The 17,312-nt window shown below is 49.7% G+C and overlaps 1 protein-coding gene across 1 annotated transcript in view; it reads left to right on the top strand.

Annotated features, from left to right (window-relative positions):
* Nucleotides 1-17,312, top strand: part of LOC119400311 (lysosomal alpha-mannosidase) — a 462,470-nt gene that overhangs the window by 82,348 nt on the left and 362,810 nt on the right. The window lies entirely within an intron of this gene.

Here is a 17,312-nt window from a genome sequence, read left to right as displayed (position 1 = left end):
CAAGTCGTCACTTTTCGAAAACCTTAGGCGCGGAGCACTACTCGGAGACTTACTTCGGTGTGCCACCATCTTGAAAACTGCTTACCTACCCTCTCTCGATAGCTTCGTGGTCTCGCGAGAGCGCCCCTAATAGAGTCACTGGAAAATTTCCAGTGATTTTCCAGTGATTTTCCAGTGACTCTAGCCCCAAAGCACCGAATACGCCATCTGCCGCCACGGCTCGGAAGCGCTGATGGGTCCGGCGAGCAGTGTTCCCGCAAGCGTCTACGCGAGTGCACGGATGGATGTGTTTTTCATCGTGATTTAACGACTCTGTCGGGCCTCAGCGATGTCGAAAAATAACTGCTGCGTTGTCGGCTGCTCAAACACACAGAAAAAATCGCCAGGAACGCACTTCTACAGGTTTCCGGTGCTATTTCATGAGCGAGAGCGACGGCGGCGGTGGATTGCGGCTGTACGACGTAGAAAGTAAGCAATCGCGCTTTGTTTACGGCAGTGTTAGAACGATTACTGTGTTTTTATTTCTCCATTTATGTCGCTACGTCTTCAGCGAACGCTACTACGTTTACACTTGGTCGCCTCGCCTGAGGTAGTTGCACATGAGGTTGTTATTACTGATAAGACGCGATGCCTAGGCTCTCTCGAAAAACGATGAAGCGCAATGCCAGAGAATGTGGGGCGGCACGTGACGGCTCCTTTACAAAAGCGCCGTGGAATAACACGTGTGCTACACGAAATCAGCTGCATTCTGCCCAGGGGCGTAGCCAGAAATTTTTTTCGGGGTGGGGTGGGGGGGGTTCAACCATACTTTATGTATGTTCGTGCGTGCGTTTGTATGTGTGCGTGTATATATACGGAAGCAAAACTGAAAAAATTCGGGGGGGGGGGGGGGTTCCTGGCTACGCCCCTGATTCTACCTAATGATGGCACTGGAATGCGATCACCGGTGCCTGCGTACGGCTCCAAAGGGCTGGAGAGGATCCACTGAGAGGATCCCATGGCACGTCGGTAACGTGATAACGCAGACGCTGCGTGGCGGCACAAGCGGCGCTTCTGCAGCCCGACCGCGCTCGCCCGATCCCTAAAAAAAAAAGGAAAAAAAAGAAAACATAAACAAGAAACAGTTCAATTCGCTTAAGAAAGGTAGAATAATAAGAGAACGCCTGCTTTCACTTATAAACAACAAAATATTTTTTTTTTCAGCAAGAACAGGGGGTCGACGGTGTTATGAAGTAGGGTAGGGCCCTCGGTGTACAGCGTAGAATACGGGGTCGTGGTATCCCACCGCTGCCACCACTGTTAGGAATGGGGTTTGCGTGCCGATGAAAGCCAGGAGATCGGACTAATCGCTGAGGAGCAGAGCAAGGAGGCAAAACGTTTACAAAACAGTAACAACGTTTATAGCAGGTATAGCAGGTTATAGCAGGTTATAGCAGTACAGAGCCTGCCAGCTCGACCAAGTCGGCTGGGGCGTCTCCTTAACAACGGACCAGCCTGGTCTTAAATAAGGCACCAGTCCATTGTGATGGGACCCTCCTTTTGGCCGTAGGTGTTGAGCAGCCTTTACATCGTCCTCAGGAATGCTGCTTTCCGTAGCTGGGTAGCTGGGAAGAACGACTGGCGTCAGTTGACGGGGCCGGCTGGGCGAAGACGCCGTTTTCCCGGATTGCAGACAAAGCATGCAGGGTTTAATCCCTGCTTCCAGGTCGCAAGTGCTGGCCCTTTTCTTGGTCGCAGGGCAGACGCTGACCGCGATGCCGTGGACTTCCAACGAAGTGCAGGTGTTTATTCGCTTCCCCGTTCGGTCAGGTGCTCTCACAACAACGGACATGCACCGATGTTCTTATCTGAACACACCCAGCAAATACGTAGCCAAGCTGCTATGACAAGCTAGGTGACCACCAGCTCCGCAGTGACTCAGTCCCGCGCCACTAGCTCAAGCTGCCGAGATATTTTTTCACAAGTTTATCGTGCTGGTTTCAAAGTTTTGCCAACGCTGACCCTTCGCGTGGCCGCACCCGTGAAATCCATGCGCCGGTGCGACAGCGCTCCCTCAAAATCTACTATATAAACACATGGCACATAAACGAAGCTACTGTGTCGAGAAAAAAACGTTGGTTCATGCGTCAACGCATGCAGGCATTAGTGATCGGGACGTTATGAAGAAAGCGGTGTACTTACGATGAGCTCCACTTCGTAGGGAAGCTTGTTGACGCTTGTCTGTGGCAAACACTTGGCGCGTATGGTGACATTGTCGTCCAACACAGCTGTGACATCGGACACATGTTCACTATTATAAAGTGTGGCTCCTTTGCGCACACTATAGCCTCAAAAGTAATTATTTGGGACGCGCACAAGCGGCAAATCGCACGCGCGCACTTCCGTCATGCTTGCAGTGAAAGGAGGCGTCTGCTACGCGACCCGCCAGCGGTTCCAACGGCCGCCGCTACGTGGCTTTCAGTGGCGCCCCTATAGGCGCTGCGCATCGCGTATACGTAGAGCGCGCAACGCAAGAGCGAAGATTCCACGTACGTCCGCAAGACGCGTGGGCGGCCTCCACGTACGGCGCATGTGCAGCGAAGACACGCAGGCGCTCCACGTACGTGAACTCTTCCACGTACATGAAACTAAAGTTGTCTATTGCGTGTCTTATCCGCGCCCAACACGTTCGTTTCTGAAGATCAACAGACAAATGTCACTTCACCACAGCGCTCAGGCGCTTCGCGTCGAGCGGCCAGGAATGGATCGCGCGACGTCATGCTAGAAGGGCTAGACCTTCGTTGAAGTAACGCGTGACCCAGGGACGTAGGCAAGGGGGGGGGGGGGGGAATGCCCCCCCCCCCCCCCGAAATTCGTCCAGCCTTTTATGTTCCCGGGTAATTTTTTTTTCTTTTTGCCATGAAAAGACTTTCTTTCGAATAATTAGGCCTTGCCCCCCCCCCCCCCCCCCCCGAAAAAATATTCTGGCTACGTGCCTGGCGTGACCCGTCATCGCGGTCGACAGACTTCCAGCGCACCTTGTCGCTGCCTAGGAGCAAGCTTTTCACGGTGCAAACTATTTCTTTAACGTCTTCCTTCTGCCGACTTTCTTTTACGGCAACGGCGGATAATAATAATAATAATAATAATAATATAATAATAATAATAATAATAATAATAATAATAATAATAATAAGTTTATTTGCCATCTCTGTGAAATACAGATGGGGGGATTGTAGAAAAAAAGCTGTCCCCGGACATGCGCGCCGCTTCCCCGTAACAAGCCCAAAGTTCCGTTCGCCGTGGCCCCACCCTCTTTCGTAGCAGCAGCATCATCTATCTTTCTTTTTCATTATTATTATTTGCGCACGTGGCTGCGCGCGACAGCGCTTTCACGCACCCCGAAAGGCGGTCGTTCTATATGGAAAAGTTTACTTAGGAGGTGGTGCGCTCGGGGCCACTTTCCTGCACGCGTTATAGAGCGGATGAGACAGAGGTGGCGCTCAGCGGTGCGCCGACTTGGAAGCGCGCGCAAAAGTGTGTCGCTCGCTATGCTCGGGCGCTCGCTCGCTGCGCGTCTTCCATCATCGACGCTACACCGCGTGCACTGGCCTCACCCACCGGCACGTCGCGATGGTCTCCACCGCTGGCGCGTGCAGTACGCTGCACAGGTACAGGGACAGCCCTGGCTTCCTATCACTTTTTTTTTTCTTTTCCCACCGGAGTGGTGGCGCCGCCTGTTTATCGCTGGCTCGTGTAGGCGCGGCGCCACATTGACTGCGCTGCCCGCGACGGTCAAGGTCAGGGGACCTTCGCGTGGGGTACCTACCGGCTCAGTGTCGGACACATGCCTGCCGAGAGCAAACGCAGCGGAGGTCGAAGTGACGGAGCATTTCCTTCTCGACAACCATTCGTCATTGTCTGACCACCTTCATAACATTACAGGTTCACTGTCGAGATTGATTGACCCCTACTCTTGCGAACCAGTCTATCGCGTTGTCTTTGAATGCAAATTCTCGAATGCCTGGCTAAGCAAAAGCTGTCGGTCATTCCTTGAGGCTCTTGCCGTCATTGCGCTTGGTGAGTTGCGATATGCCGGCTCATTTTTTAATTTTTTTTTTGTATGAACGACCAGTTTTATAGACACAAGGGATGTTCGTTTGTCGAGGCTTTTCGTCATTGGCTCGTCGCATCGTGTACAATTACGCTCGCTATCACGTTCGTTTGGCCTGCATTTGGTGCGAACCATTCTTCCAGCGTGCGAATTGCTTTCTGAATGCGGGTCACAGTGGCCGAACTCGTAAAAGGTTTTCGTCCGCAAGAGCTGTTTGTCGATGGCCAGTCGCGTTCGTCGTCGATAGCGATCGCGGCCTCTTTTAGACGAGATGTTCATGCGAAGTTGCCCTGAAGCCATGTTCACAAAACTTTTCGTTCGTGCGACCTATTTGCTTTTGCATGGCCGGCGCCGTTAACGATATTCCCATGGTCACGATAAAATGGCGTCTAGTATTACATTCAGTTTTAGCGTCTGGCCTTCTTAGCGAATACACGGGGCCCTGAACCCAAGAAAGTGACCACTACACCGTACGCTTTCTTGGGTATTACGCATGCGCTGCACTGAGGCCAGGCAGATGGCAAGCAAAACCTTGTGTGCTGCATCAAGGCTTCCAGTATCAAGACCAACGATATGCGTTGAGCGGCAATTATTATGGGAGAAAACGGAGGTACATGTCCAGTTTTTCCCTAGTAACAATCTGGGATGAGAGAGAGAGAAATGTTTTAATGAAAAGCTGGAGATATTAGCCTGGCTATTTGCCTGACATGCTACTCCAGGTGCTGGGTGATGATTATGATATATACACTGATAACCACATAACACATACATCCACACACACATAGACTACACTGTTTACAAAGTTTCGTTCAGGCTTGTGGCCCGCAAGAAAGTCAGCAGCGCTTTCGTGGCGCGTAACGCACAGGTGCTGCTTTGCCATAGGCCCAGAATATGTCGCAGTTCTAAACACGAGTCCCGTTGAAGGTGCAAGGCCGCCTTCAGAGATCGTCTTTCTGATGCGTATTGCCTGCATTCACACAGAACGTGTTTCAGGTCTTCTGGGACGTTACATTGAACGCGCAATGGTGAGTCCGACAGCTTGATTTTGCTCTTGAAGTAATTAGTGGAGGCGACGTTTAATCTGATGCGGTGCAAGCATGTTTCCTCTTGTCTGTTAAGGTCTCGGGGCATATCGAAGTCACACGATGGATCAATTTAGTAAAGAGGCCCATACTGGTGACTGGCATCTGTCCAGAGGGATCGCTGGAAGCGCCAAGCATGTGCCAATACAAGTGTCGCCGCGTCTTTTCTCGAGAAAGGTATTTCAACCATTTCTCTCGAGGCGTCGTGTCCAGCTTTGGCAGCGTCATCAGCCTGGACGTTGGCTTGTATTCCGCAGTGGGCAGGTATCCACTGTAGAACAATGCGGTGATTCAGTTCGCAGGCTTTGTTGCATAGGCCTTGTCCATTACCAGCTGTTCCTGTGTGCTTGGGGACTTCAGAGACTGCAGCGCCGATCTTGAGTCGGTGAAGATGACCCAAGACTCGGCTGTATGGTCTACGATGTAATTAAAGGCAGCCCGTAGTGCAACCAGTTCGGTGGCTGTAGATGAAGAACGGTGGTGGATGAAATTTAATTGAAGTCAGGGGACAATACAGACGCTCGTATTGCCTGTTTCTCTCTCGTACGTAGTGTCGCCTGTTCCGTCAAAGGAAAAAAAAAAAAGAGTAAACGACTGTCAACTGCAAAATTCTATTTGCCTCATATAAGAAAAAAAAAAAACACGATCGTTTGTCGACCTCGTTGTTTCATAACGCATTCTACAGATAAGAGAGGCCTGGGTGACCCCGCTTGCGGCGTTTATTTATCCCCCCCCCCCTTTTTTTTTTAAACGTCACTTTCGGAGTGCAGATAGTTTAAATAAGAAATTGGCATACCGTGAGGGAGCTTGTCTAATAGCCAATGTGGCAAAGGCAAGGCGACAAGTGCAGCGCCGGTCTGCTAAAGCCACAAGTACGCTGTTAACATCCATTGTCGAGCTTTCAGGTGTGTATGAATGCTAGCTTTGATACCGCGCTCTATTGTGGCTGATTTGTTCGCCAATAGAAAACTGAATAAATAACCACTGATTGCTGTCTGCCATCTGAGGGCATGTTTTTAGCATGCGCGAGAACCACATTTACCATTACGATTATATTTAGCTTGCTGACTCGGTTGTTTCAATTTTATTGCGATAGCAATTGTAAGCATGCTTACAAAGAGGTGCACCTCTTTCGCGCAGCTGAGCGCAACTTGTACGATCCTCGGCGGGTGCAAAGGCTGGGCCAAGAGGGCCGCTGGCTCCATGTGTACTGTACCGAACGCCTATAGTATTGGAGGTCACGTTGTATCGAAGGTTCGCAGCCGCGTTGAAGGGAGAGGCCACGCGATGCGTTTGCTCACCTCTATACCTGCGTTGTTCATCACGCCAACGTTGTGATGGTGAGTGTTCGCGGTCATGGAGTTGAGGTCTATTCATGCTTACCTTGCCTGTTAATTTAATTAATAGGCCGAACGTTCACCGTAGTATGTACGACATGTGTAACTGCGAACCCATCTTCGTGTAGTTGTCTAGTGCGTTGCTGTCGCTATCAGTGTTTCGCGTTTCGGAAGAAACTGTTGTATTTTTTTTCCAGGCAAGTTGGATGACACACCGCGCGCGTGGGCGAGCATTTGCGCACGTGGATAAGCTGATTACCTTGAAGGATTCTTCGTCGGCGCTTAGAGGGGGGAAAAAAGAAAAAAAAAAGACGGCTTGAGCTAATTTGGCTACGGCTCGTGCCGTGAAAAACACAGAAGGTGTGCGTGTATAATGCTACGTAAAATCCATTTTCAGCTGTGCGCGAACGAAGCCGACGCGTATGTATAGAAAAGTGAGCAAGATTCTATAATCCCCGATCAATCTTAAAATGGAACAGCCTTATAGAGGCTCACGCATTAGCGCCCGATATTTGTCGATTGTCGTTGTAGAAACGCAAGAATTTATTGTACTGGAAAGAGAACGTTCTTTTAGAGCCTGACTAGTGCAAAGGAAGAAAAATAAAAGAGACGGACTCATTAGCCTAGCTGAAAAAAAAAAGAAAAGAAATAAGAAAGTCCCTCGTGATAAATTGCTTGCGTTCGCCGGAGTCGGCAGGACTCGGTGTTCTGTACCTACTGGACCGTTAGAAACGGCAGTCGTAATATAAAAAAGCTTGCAAACCCGAGCTTCCTAACAAGAATCTTAATCCACTTAAGTGTGCTGTCCAATACTAGGAAGGAGGATTACGTTGCTGTCAGGATGAGAAGTGAAGCTAGAGATAGGCGAAAAAAAAAATCGGGAGCTGGAAGAATCCCGGGGTGCTTCTTTTTTTTTTTTTCTCGCTGTTTATTTTTTGTCTCGTCGAATAGCGATGGCGTGTCGTAAATCAATGCATCCCCCTCGCTTCTCTTATAAACTATGTTTAGGATCATGTCTCCGCTCAACCTAATTGCCTCCATTGCCGCTATGAACCCGCGCTGATTATACCACTATTGTATAGAGTATATAGCACGCTATAACACGCTGACGCCGATTGAAGACTTCATGACGTCCACTGCAATGTGACACTCCTTGCTCTCATTCTTGTGAAGGCGCAAAGCGAAAGGGGCCGGTACACGTGGTGCCCCGCCACGGTGGTCTAGTGGTTATGGCGCTCGACTGCGGACCCGAAGGTCGCGGGATCGAATCCCGGCCGCGGCGGCTGCATTTTCGATGGAGGCGAAAATGTTTGAGGCCCGTGTACTTAGGTTTAGGTGCACGTTAAAGAACCCCAGGTGGTCGAAATTTCCGGAGCCCTCCACTACGGCGTCTCTCATAATCATATCTTGGTTTTGGGACGTTAAACCCCAGATATTATTATTATTACACGTGGTGCACTCTGAATTAAATATTACGAATCCGGAGTACTTCGCGGGCATCCATGTTATAGCTCAGCTTGCATTTATGTGTCCGAAAATCCTCAAGAATCAGGGAACTGCAATATACGTTCGATGCCTTCACAATTACTTCTTCTGAGACGTCCAGAATGAGTGAGCGTCGTTATTATAACAACCATCAACCGACTTCGTTGTGTGGGTGTGCGGGCTGCGCTTGCAATTATAGCACGCATGGCGCACATACGTTAATGAACGCGGAAGAACTGCACCTGCGTAATCGTTGTCTTGAACAGTGACATCATTCTGGTCGTCTGCTTGTTGAGCTCGTGTTGTGCTTGTTGCTTCGGTTTTGGCTTGGTCCAGTCTATCTGTATACGTGAACTTCTTTTTTATTGGCCCTCCAGCCCGAGGTTTCTTTCTGCCGCGCTGTTTCTTTGTCCGTTGAATTGTTTGGCAGTGATGCGGAGCTGTATGACGACGGATATCACTGTCGTTTTCTAGGCGCCAGGTATTCTGCGAACGAAAAAGAACGTATGCTGCCTTGCAGATGCCACGCCGATCCAAGGAAGCAACACACGGCCGCCTTAATAAGCTATACTGTCTATACAGGACTTCGTGCTGAGAAATCGAAAACCAGTTTCAAAGAGACCGCCCACATAGTTCCCGCAATTTCCTGGCTAGGTGAGATCAATCGTTGCAAAAGCCTGCTACCGATAAACTGTGGGCTATTAGGCAGAACACGTTCAGAGAGACCAAAATGAAGCCGGATGTTCCTTAAGATTTTACCCGTTTGATAAAAGACATACGCTATACTAGATATAATTCACCGCTGCTGTAGGTATACCTGCATCAAACATGGCCGCCTGCATTTGTTTTGATGCCCTTTCGTCATTTCTTCAGTATATATCCCCTGCAGCGAATTATTCGGAAAAAAAGCAAAGTCTACACCACTGTTCACTTTCCGTGTTGAGAACAAACGGATCGAAACAGTGTATACCCGTAGGCCTGAAGCAGGCAGGTTTGACGCGGCCATGCCGGGTGATGACGTTGTTTTCGTGGAACGTGTACCTGCTGGGGGTGTCGAGATAAGCGCTTCTTAAATTCACATTTTAACGCGATAGCGTTCAAGAGCTCGTTTCGCTGTAATTCCGGCGTCGTTGATTGCGAGCGAAAAATCAGCGTTGTTCCTGAGCGAAAATTCGAGATAGATGCAAATAAATAAATAACAAAAAAGTTTGGTTCGACTGCGAGTCGAACTCAGGACTTCTGCATGGCAAACAGTTGTTCTACTTCAGAGCCCCGCCGATGCTTGAAACTGCTTCGAAAAAAAAAAAAAAAAACCCTATAAGAATGTCATGCAGCGCGAGGAGCCTCCTAACGCATGTAATATTGCGTTGCAAAAGCGTAGAATCGCACCAGGCGTCAAAACACGCGAATTGCGCAACGAGTGGTTGGTTTAAAGCCCACCAATTACAAAGCGCGCCGGAATAATTAATCCTTATTATCAGCAACTGCATCAACAAAGTGAGCAGCTGCGCAATTACGCGTGTTGCCTTACGGACGTGTAGTGGGTACTTTGCCCATTTGCAGAAGGAAGAATTATGGCGTAATGGGCACTTCGCAACTGTATACCTGCAGTAGGCATCCTAGCATAGGATAGGAGAAAGCTATGCATGCGATTGAGAAGGGAATGCGAAGGGGGCCAAACTACGCTATCGCGTTCTACTCATGAAGGCGAAGCTCAAGCGTCCTCCAAGTTTTTATAATGCCCCCCACCCCCCGCTTGCCGTGATATCATCGATCTTGTCTGCCTACTCAAGCGTAGTTATTTATTTACTGGCAGAATAACCGTTACAACCTACACGAACCAAAGACTCAGCGTAACATGGGAGAACTTTTCCTGTGCCATAACGACGCAAATACGTGGAAGTACCGAGGAAGCCGGAATATCTTACTGACACGCGAGCAGGAAGTTGCGGCGCGAAATTAAAGAGACAGGGAGAGCGAGACAGAAAATTTCGCCAGGTCTGCGCCATATCTTTACTCTGTCGTACACATGTCCCGTCATCGTTTAATGTGAAGGCCATGCAGGTTTTTGACGACGATGGCGGCCGATAACCACTGATGTTGCATTCCAAGAACAGTGCTTCCCACCTTTAACCCCGCAAGGCCGTGGACCAAAAGCAGGCCGTTGTGAGAAGCGCGTAATCGGTTCATTTTCATTTCTGCATCCATTGCGAAACTTGTTTTGTTTCGGACTCGATCAACGGTCGGGGGGGGGGGGGGCGCTGTGGTGAGACTTCGCCCCCCCCCCTCCCCCTAATGGAGAACCCTGTGCACGGCTATCTTTGGTCTGTCTGTTGCGTGTTGAAAGGCTGAACGTCTAAATGACATTAGCGATCCTTTGTTCTATGAAGGAGGTCGGTCGGCGAAGGTGAAATATCTGATCGGTGTTCAAACAGTTTGTCGATTTATCATGCAGTGTTTTTAGGTTCTTTTTGCTACAAGCTATTCAGTAACGCACTACACCCATCCTTCTGTCCTGTAAAACGCTCACACTGGCGTGACACGTTTATTCGTTTCACGCACACTCAACGGCGAAGCGGGGAAGAAATTGCTCACACGCGCTACGCGCTGGTCGTCCCCAACATCACAGCAGCGTGGTGAACTGGCGTCGCGTTCGCTGGCTTCGCGTAGTACACGAATGGACGGCCGTCGCGGAATCGCGTGTCGCAGCGTGTTTCTCCGCCTGCCTCTGTGCTTTGTGCCAAAGCGCTTGTGTGGGAGGGGGCTTTCTCTCTTCTTATTCCAGGTCCCCAACCCCGTCTCGCCGGGAGCTTTCGTGCAGTCCGCTGAAAATGGACGACGCTGCCAAACTCCGCACGCGAATCTACCGCGCAGACAAAGACCGATCGCGGTTGTTCCGCGAAGGTCGCTTTCCCGCAATGAAAAGAGACGCCTTCTATTGCGAATTGAGACGACTAGAACGAGGAAGGAAAATAAATGTATTTACCATTCGCACGCGAGAGTACGCTACAAAGTACTGTTTGCGGCGCTGAAAGAAATCAGTCGCTCTCAATAGCGCAGCTGCAGAAAAGCCGCGCGGCGTGTATGACAGAGGGAAAAAAAAAACACCATGGTTTCGGATCGGAGGATGGAGAGGCACAACGAAGCACGCGATCAAAGGCACCACGGGACCGTGACAAGCTCCGTTTCCGGATTAGGCTCGTGTGCGGATCTCGCAGGCGAGGTTATCGCAGGCAGGCACGCAGGGGAACGGCACATGCTATGCCCATGTACTACGCTTTGTATTGGCCGAACATAAAGAGGCGACGGCGATGGTTCGCAAATCCCAAGCAAAGAGGCGGTTTAAGCTATGGTACTGCATACGCGCAATGACACAACGACATAATTGCGCGTTTATGAGATTATTACACCAACAGTCACCCGAAGTGTCTATTCGCCTCTCAGCTCGTGTCATATATCGTTCGGTGCGCACCGTTGTGGTGTGAAGTGTGCCACGTTTGAAAGACGACGTGAAACAGTGGTTTGACTCTGTTCCCATGGGACTTCCACATAGAGGACGATACGTGCGCGTATACAGCAGTCACTAGCTTACCAAGAAGCCGTCCACCCTCGTACTAATATCGCACCTGACGATAATTTTTTGTTCGTTTATTTTTATTATCGCAGCATAGGCTAGCGGGGACATTGTCGGTGGGTGGAAAGCGAGCGTTCTGTAAGTGGTCGTAAAGACGTCCAGGCTGTGGAACAGACACACGCATTACGACGGGCGGTGTACAAGCGAGGCAGCGTGCCGTGTCCACTTGTCCACGCTCGAATGCGTCCCCAACGGGTGCTTCCTCGGCGGGAACCGGTTTCGGACACGGACATCAACGCTACCGGTAGGTTCGCCGTGGAAGGAGCACGCGACGCTTTGTAAAAGATGACCTACCTAGTGATCGGCGACCAGTGTGAACCGGGCCATACAGGACTGCAGAGTCGAGCGAAAGAAGCAACAGAAATGACCGCGGTCGACTTGTCTCTCGGCTGTTCTGCTCGTTGACGTTGGACGGTGAATGAGAGCGTGGACGGTATATAGTTTATAGAACGATCTGTATCGGTTTAAACACCCGAGAAGGGTCGGGGGTCAATGAATAATATTGGAGAGAATTGTGGTTGTGCAAAGAATGTAAGTTCTACTAGTCCATTTCTTATTTCTTTCTTATTGGACAGAGAGACAAAGCCAAATGATGAGAAAGGTGGTTATTCAGGAAGGAGGAGGATATCGCTATCTTCTACAGCCCTTGCGGGGAGACGGCTCAGCCCCGTTGGGGCAGGGGGCGGGGGGATGAGACACTTGGTAGAGCACGGACAGACGGGAGAAATAAACTGGCGGGCGGGCCCTAAAATGAGATGGGGATGGTGGACACTTCCTCACCTAACCATTGTTGATGATATAAAAGGTGGCCAACTTTTGTGACTTTGAAATTGCATGACACCACAGTCCCTCCGTTAGCGTCGTTGTTTCAACGAATTGGACCTGGAAAGTTGCCGTAAAAGGGAGGACTCCCGAATGACAGCCGCACTAACTAACGTTAAGTACACGGGCATTTCTGAGTTTTGCGTTCATCGAAATGCGGCCGCCGCATTCAGGAATCGAACCTGTGATCTCGGGCCTACCAGCGCACCACCGTAAATTTTTTGCCACCGCGGCTTGATTTTTTTCCTTTATTGCTTTTCTTGACACATATACTAAGGAAAAACAATCACACACCAGTAAACTAAGCCACCGTGCCGGGTGCGCATTTCGTGAGTTCTAGCCGCACCGATCGTAGAAACGGAAATGGTCGGTCAAACGAGTGACACTTAAACTATAACGCGTAAAACGACGTTTCACGCAAACAAACTTGTCAAATGCGACGCATCGGCCCTCTTTTAAACACGTGTCTCTTGTACCAGCTTTCCCGAATAAATTCTACAGTGGTTACGAAACACAGCTGCCTTGGAGCAAAACATATACACTAAGCGATAAGCCTCAAATAAGAACATGACTCTCTTACTTACAGTTAGTCGTCATTACAAACCTCGACATCTTACGTGCATCAGAATTCCTAGACATTAGCCTCAATTGTACGGCGCTTTAACTCACCGTCAAGTCGGCGGAGCAAACAGTGGCTGTAGACAGTCTGATGTAGAAGTACATTGCATACAATCTGACCCAATGGCATATTTTAATAGTGCATAACAAATTGCAGCTATATTCCACTGCATTTTCGCCGGACTCTTATGCCGTTAAGGGCATGTTCTCTGTGTGCTTCGGTTCATGGGTGCACATAAAATACATAACACACGCACTCGCCCGCTTGCTTACTCGTGAACACGCACGTACAAGCGCACGCGCTCTGTCTCGCTTACGTACCGAAGGATTGCAGCACAAGCATTGCGACACGGCGAATCAGGAGAGGATAATGTATACCTGTATACGGGTGCAACACGAGGAAGGGTGGACATAGGTATTGCACCCCCCGCATGACTTTTCACAGAGGCGCGCCCTTCATGCCGTGCTTCTATGGTGCGGCGTGTCCCCCGTTGCACAAGTCCGCGAGAAAAGCCACGGTGCTTTCTTGGCGGCCACCGTCAAACAGATAGTCCAGAAAAAGTACAAAACGTCTCTCACAACAGTAAGGCGCGCCACGGCCAATCACCGTGCCATACGCACCCTGAAAGGAGTCGCGGCGGTTTCGCCCTTCAACGCATCGAGTGCAATGCGGATCCAACGCCCGCTGGCATATGGTATATCTTCGTGAGAAAAACAGACTACACTTTTAAAAGACTGCCGGCGGCCCCCGAGGGCATACAGCATTCGTAACTGTCCGGTGACTAGCCGAAAATAGAGAGTTTTAGCAAGTTACGGAAATACGGTACGCAAATACGGTAAGGCAGTACGGTAGCGTTCCTCCTTTCCCGCTGGTTGTGCTTTGGCCGCTCAACGACCGGGAAAGGAGGAGCGGTACCGTGCTGCCTTACCGTATTTGCGTACCGTATTTCCGTAACTTGCTAAAAGACTCTAATATCACGTCGGCCCGCAAGGTTACGTTGTGCCCAGAGCATAGGTCGGCAAAAAGTGTGGAGCTCACTCAGACTCACTCATGAAATATATTTTGCCCTGAGAGCTCACTCGGACTCAGACTCACCAAATTTTTTCTCCACCGGACTCACTCGGACTCAGACTCACTGAAATTTTTCTCAGCCGGACTCACTCGGACTCAAGCTCACCAAAATATTACTCACTCGAACTCACTCAGACTCAGACTCACGGCTCGATCTGAGTCTGAGTGAGTCTGAGTGAGTCGACTCATGAGTGAGTTTTGCCGACCTATGGCCCAGAGTCACACGGTGGATAACAAGGCGCGTGCTGTACAACGTGGGTGTGTGAACGACGAAACTGGGCTCGCCAACCCTAACTTTTGCTCCGTCGCTGCGACGCTTCCCGCCGTTGATGTGCGGGAGTGTGCTACTGTTCGTCTTATTATTGTCGTTATTACTGCGAGAGCAATTATATATAAACGCTCCAGGCGCATTTCTGCCGTCGCCGTCATGTTCAGTATAATGTCCAAATCGATACCATCGTCCCGCGCGTCGTGCACATGTGGTCTATGTGCGAGTGAAAGCGCGCGGGCGCTGCCGACGATAAGGCGCTCAAGCAGTGCTCAAACTAGCCCGCCGTCTCCGTCGTGCGAAAGACACATGGAGATAAGAGGCGAAGGGGGGGGGGTGCTATGTGGGTGCGGCAGGAAATTTGTACGTTGAACAACTGGGCGTGTTCGCCCGCGGTCGCGCGCGCGTATCTATAGAGAAGCTCAGCAGGTGGCTCATAGCTTTGTACGAGTTGTGATCTGATCGCAAAGTTTACGTTGAAGCCATAGACAGCGCGAAGGTCCCTTAGCTCGCTGCAGCGTAAGCGTTTCCTAAAGGAGTGAGGCGATAGACTTACTTCGTAGAACATTCCAAATTTGTTTATTTATTCTATTTATTTCATTACCCACAGCGCCAACACGTATTAGAATGGGGGAGGGTTATAATACTCACAGAAACAAAAAATAGACAAGAAAGAAGATGCATTGTCAGCCAAACTAGTCAAACACAGTCACCAATTAATCAATCATAATAAGCGACACAAATACACATAACGCTGGAAAAACTTTAACGCAGTCAGTCTAACATAAAAAAGAAAACATCGTAGAGGCAGCGTTTGAAGGCAATTTGTTCCATCCTCGGATTGTTCTAGGGAAAAAAGAAAATTCCAGGGAAAGGAAGAAAATAAATGTAGACCGGTCTTACTTGCTGTTTTCCGCATCTTGAACCTTTGGTCTGTGATTCTGTGACCTGGTATTATTATTATTATTATTATTATTATTATTATTATTATTATTATTATTATTATTATTATTATTATTATTATTATTATTATTCGTACACAAATGTACACACAAAGGAGCTAGGGAGGGAGCAGGCTGACAAGTGCCACAGTGAGGTACACAGCACCTGCATACTCGCACACGTGAAGCACACCGAGATATGTATTTTGTCTGTGGAGTTGCTTTGCATGGGGGCTACAAATTAAAAGCGAGTGGACAAAGGAACAAATACAGCGTTGCATTTACGAAAAAAAAATACTCTTAAATGAAACGCGCATACCTACAATAAAGACGACGAATGCACGTGGCATTTTTAAGGCGAAAGCCTTATATGCCTCACTAAACACAAAATTTGACCGTCGTCGGCGGCGTCTAGCGTCCTGAAGCGTCGGGGACGAGTGGTGCAAAAGATCATCACGTGATGACATCACCATATGACATCATCATGACGTCACAGATCGCAGAAATTTGTGACGTCATCATGATGTCACAAATACTTGCGTGACGTCGTGTGACGTAACGCCACATAATGCCGTAGCGCCCTCCTATGGGCGGCGAACAAAACGGGAGAGCGCGCGACCTCAAGAGTAGAAAACAAAGACAGCGCTTCACAGTGGCACGTGAAGCCACGGCTCGTGTTCCCTGCTGGCGTCGATTCTTGTTCAGCCGTCTCGTTCCTTCGCTCCTGTGGCTAAAACCTACACCGTCATCATATGACATCGTAGCTTGGTCAAAGGTGGGCTGACTTACGGAGGCAGTGCAAAACCAGGTGAGGTGCCTCCGATCCTGGAGGCGGTGCGAAACCACGCTAGGTGCGCAAAGCTTCTGGAGGGTGGCGTGCCAGGATAAATACATCTAGGGAGCCTACATGACCGGCCGTTCATGTAGGCTGCCTAATACACCGACTGAGAAGAAAAAGAAGATGGCTATCGCCTTCGACTCGTCTTAGGTGAATGCACAAGGGACCATGTGATTTTTCTGTGTTAGCGCCCGCTGACTTTTTGTACCTGCAGGTGTGTGTGTGTGTTGTGTGTGTGTGTGTGTGTGGTGTGTGTGGTGTGTGTGTGTGTGTGTGGTGTGTGTGTGTGTGTGTGTGTGTGTGTGTGTGTGTGTGTGTGTTGGAAACCGCCTACATTAACAGATTATGGAAGATAGCAGCGAGCTCTTTCATTTTGTCAGAATGAATTTGAGTGAAACAGACGACAAGAATTAATGAGATATGTGAAAGAACAAAATCGCCAAACGTCGTCTGGCGGCGTCGGTGGTGTGAAAACGAATGGTACTAAAAGACAGTCATTTAAGCCTGTTTCACATGCAGCGATTTTGCTCCAAGAGCGGAGCGGCTGCCGTCGCGGAAGCCCAAAAACAGGTTTTTTAGAGCGACCAGTGGACGCTCGCAACGCCAGCGACCGAGATCGCCGGAGTTGGAAAAATTCGCTAGCGGCAGCAGCGGCAGCGCGTCTGCCCAAGGTCAACCAATGATCAACCAATGGAGAGCACTGACGTGCGAAGCACGTGACTGCAGGGGTGAGTTGAGGAACGGTGCGCGCGCGCGCCGGGAGGAACTCGGTTTGCTAGCAGACGACATCCGCAGCAACGAGCTGGCAGTGTAGAAGTGCCGTTCTTTTCCTTTTGTTGTCCTCTACGGCGCTTCCGTTAAAGCAGACAAATCGTTTGCACGTGTCATTTTGTTCTTTTGCATTTTTATCGAATCGTGGCACCAACATAGGTCCGGTCAGGGGGACCCTACGGCACTCCGCACTTATAGCTCGCAGCACATGCTGCTCTTTTTCTTGTTTACCACTCTGGGCCCAGCATATTCGAAAGTTTGCTGTTTTCTTTTTTGAATGGTCACGGACCCCGATTGACGACAAGTGCCGCCGCCTCTTTACTGGAATGCCCATGGGCAAAAAGAGGGACG

Source organism: Rhipicephalus sanguineus, chromosome 1, assembly GCF_013339695.2.
Source record: "Rhipicephalus sanguineus isolate Rsan-2018 chromosome 1, BIME_Rsan_1.4, whole genome shotgun sequence".
NCBI lineage: Eukaryota > Metazoa > Arthropoda > Arachnida > Ixodida > Ixodidae > Rhipicephalus > Rhipicephalus sanguineus.
Note: the sequence above shows the minus strand (reverse complement) of the source record. Positions and strands in the feature narration are given on the sequence as shown.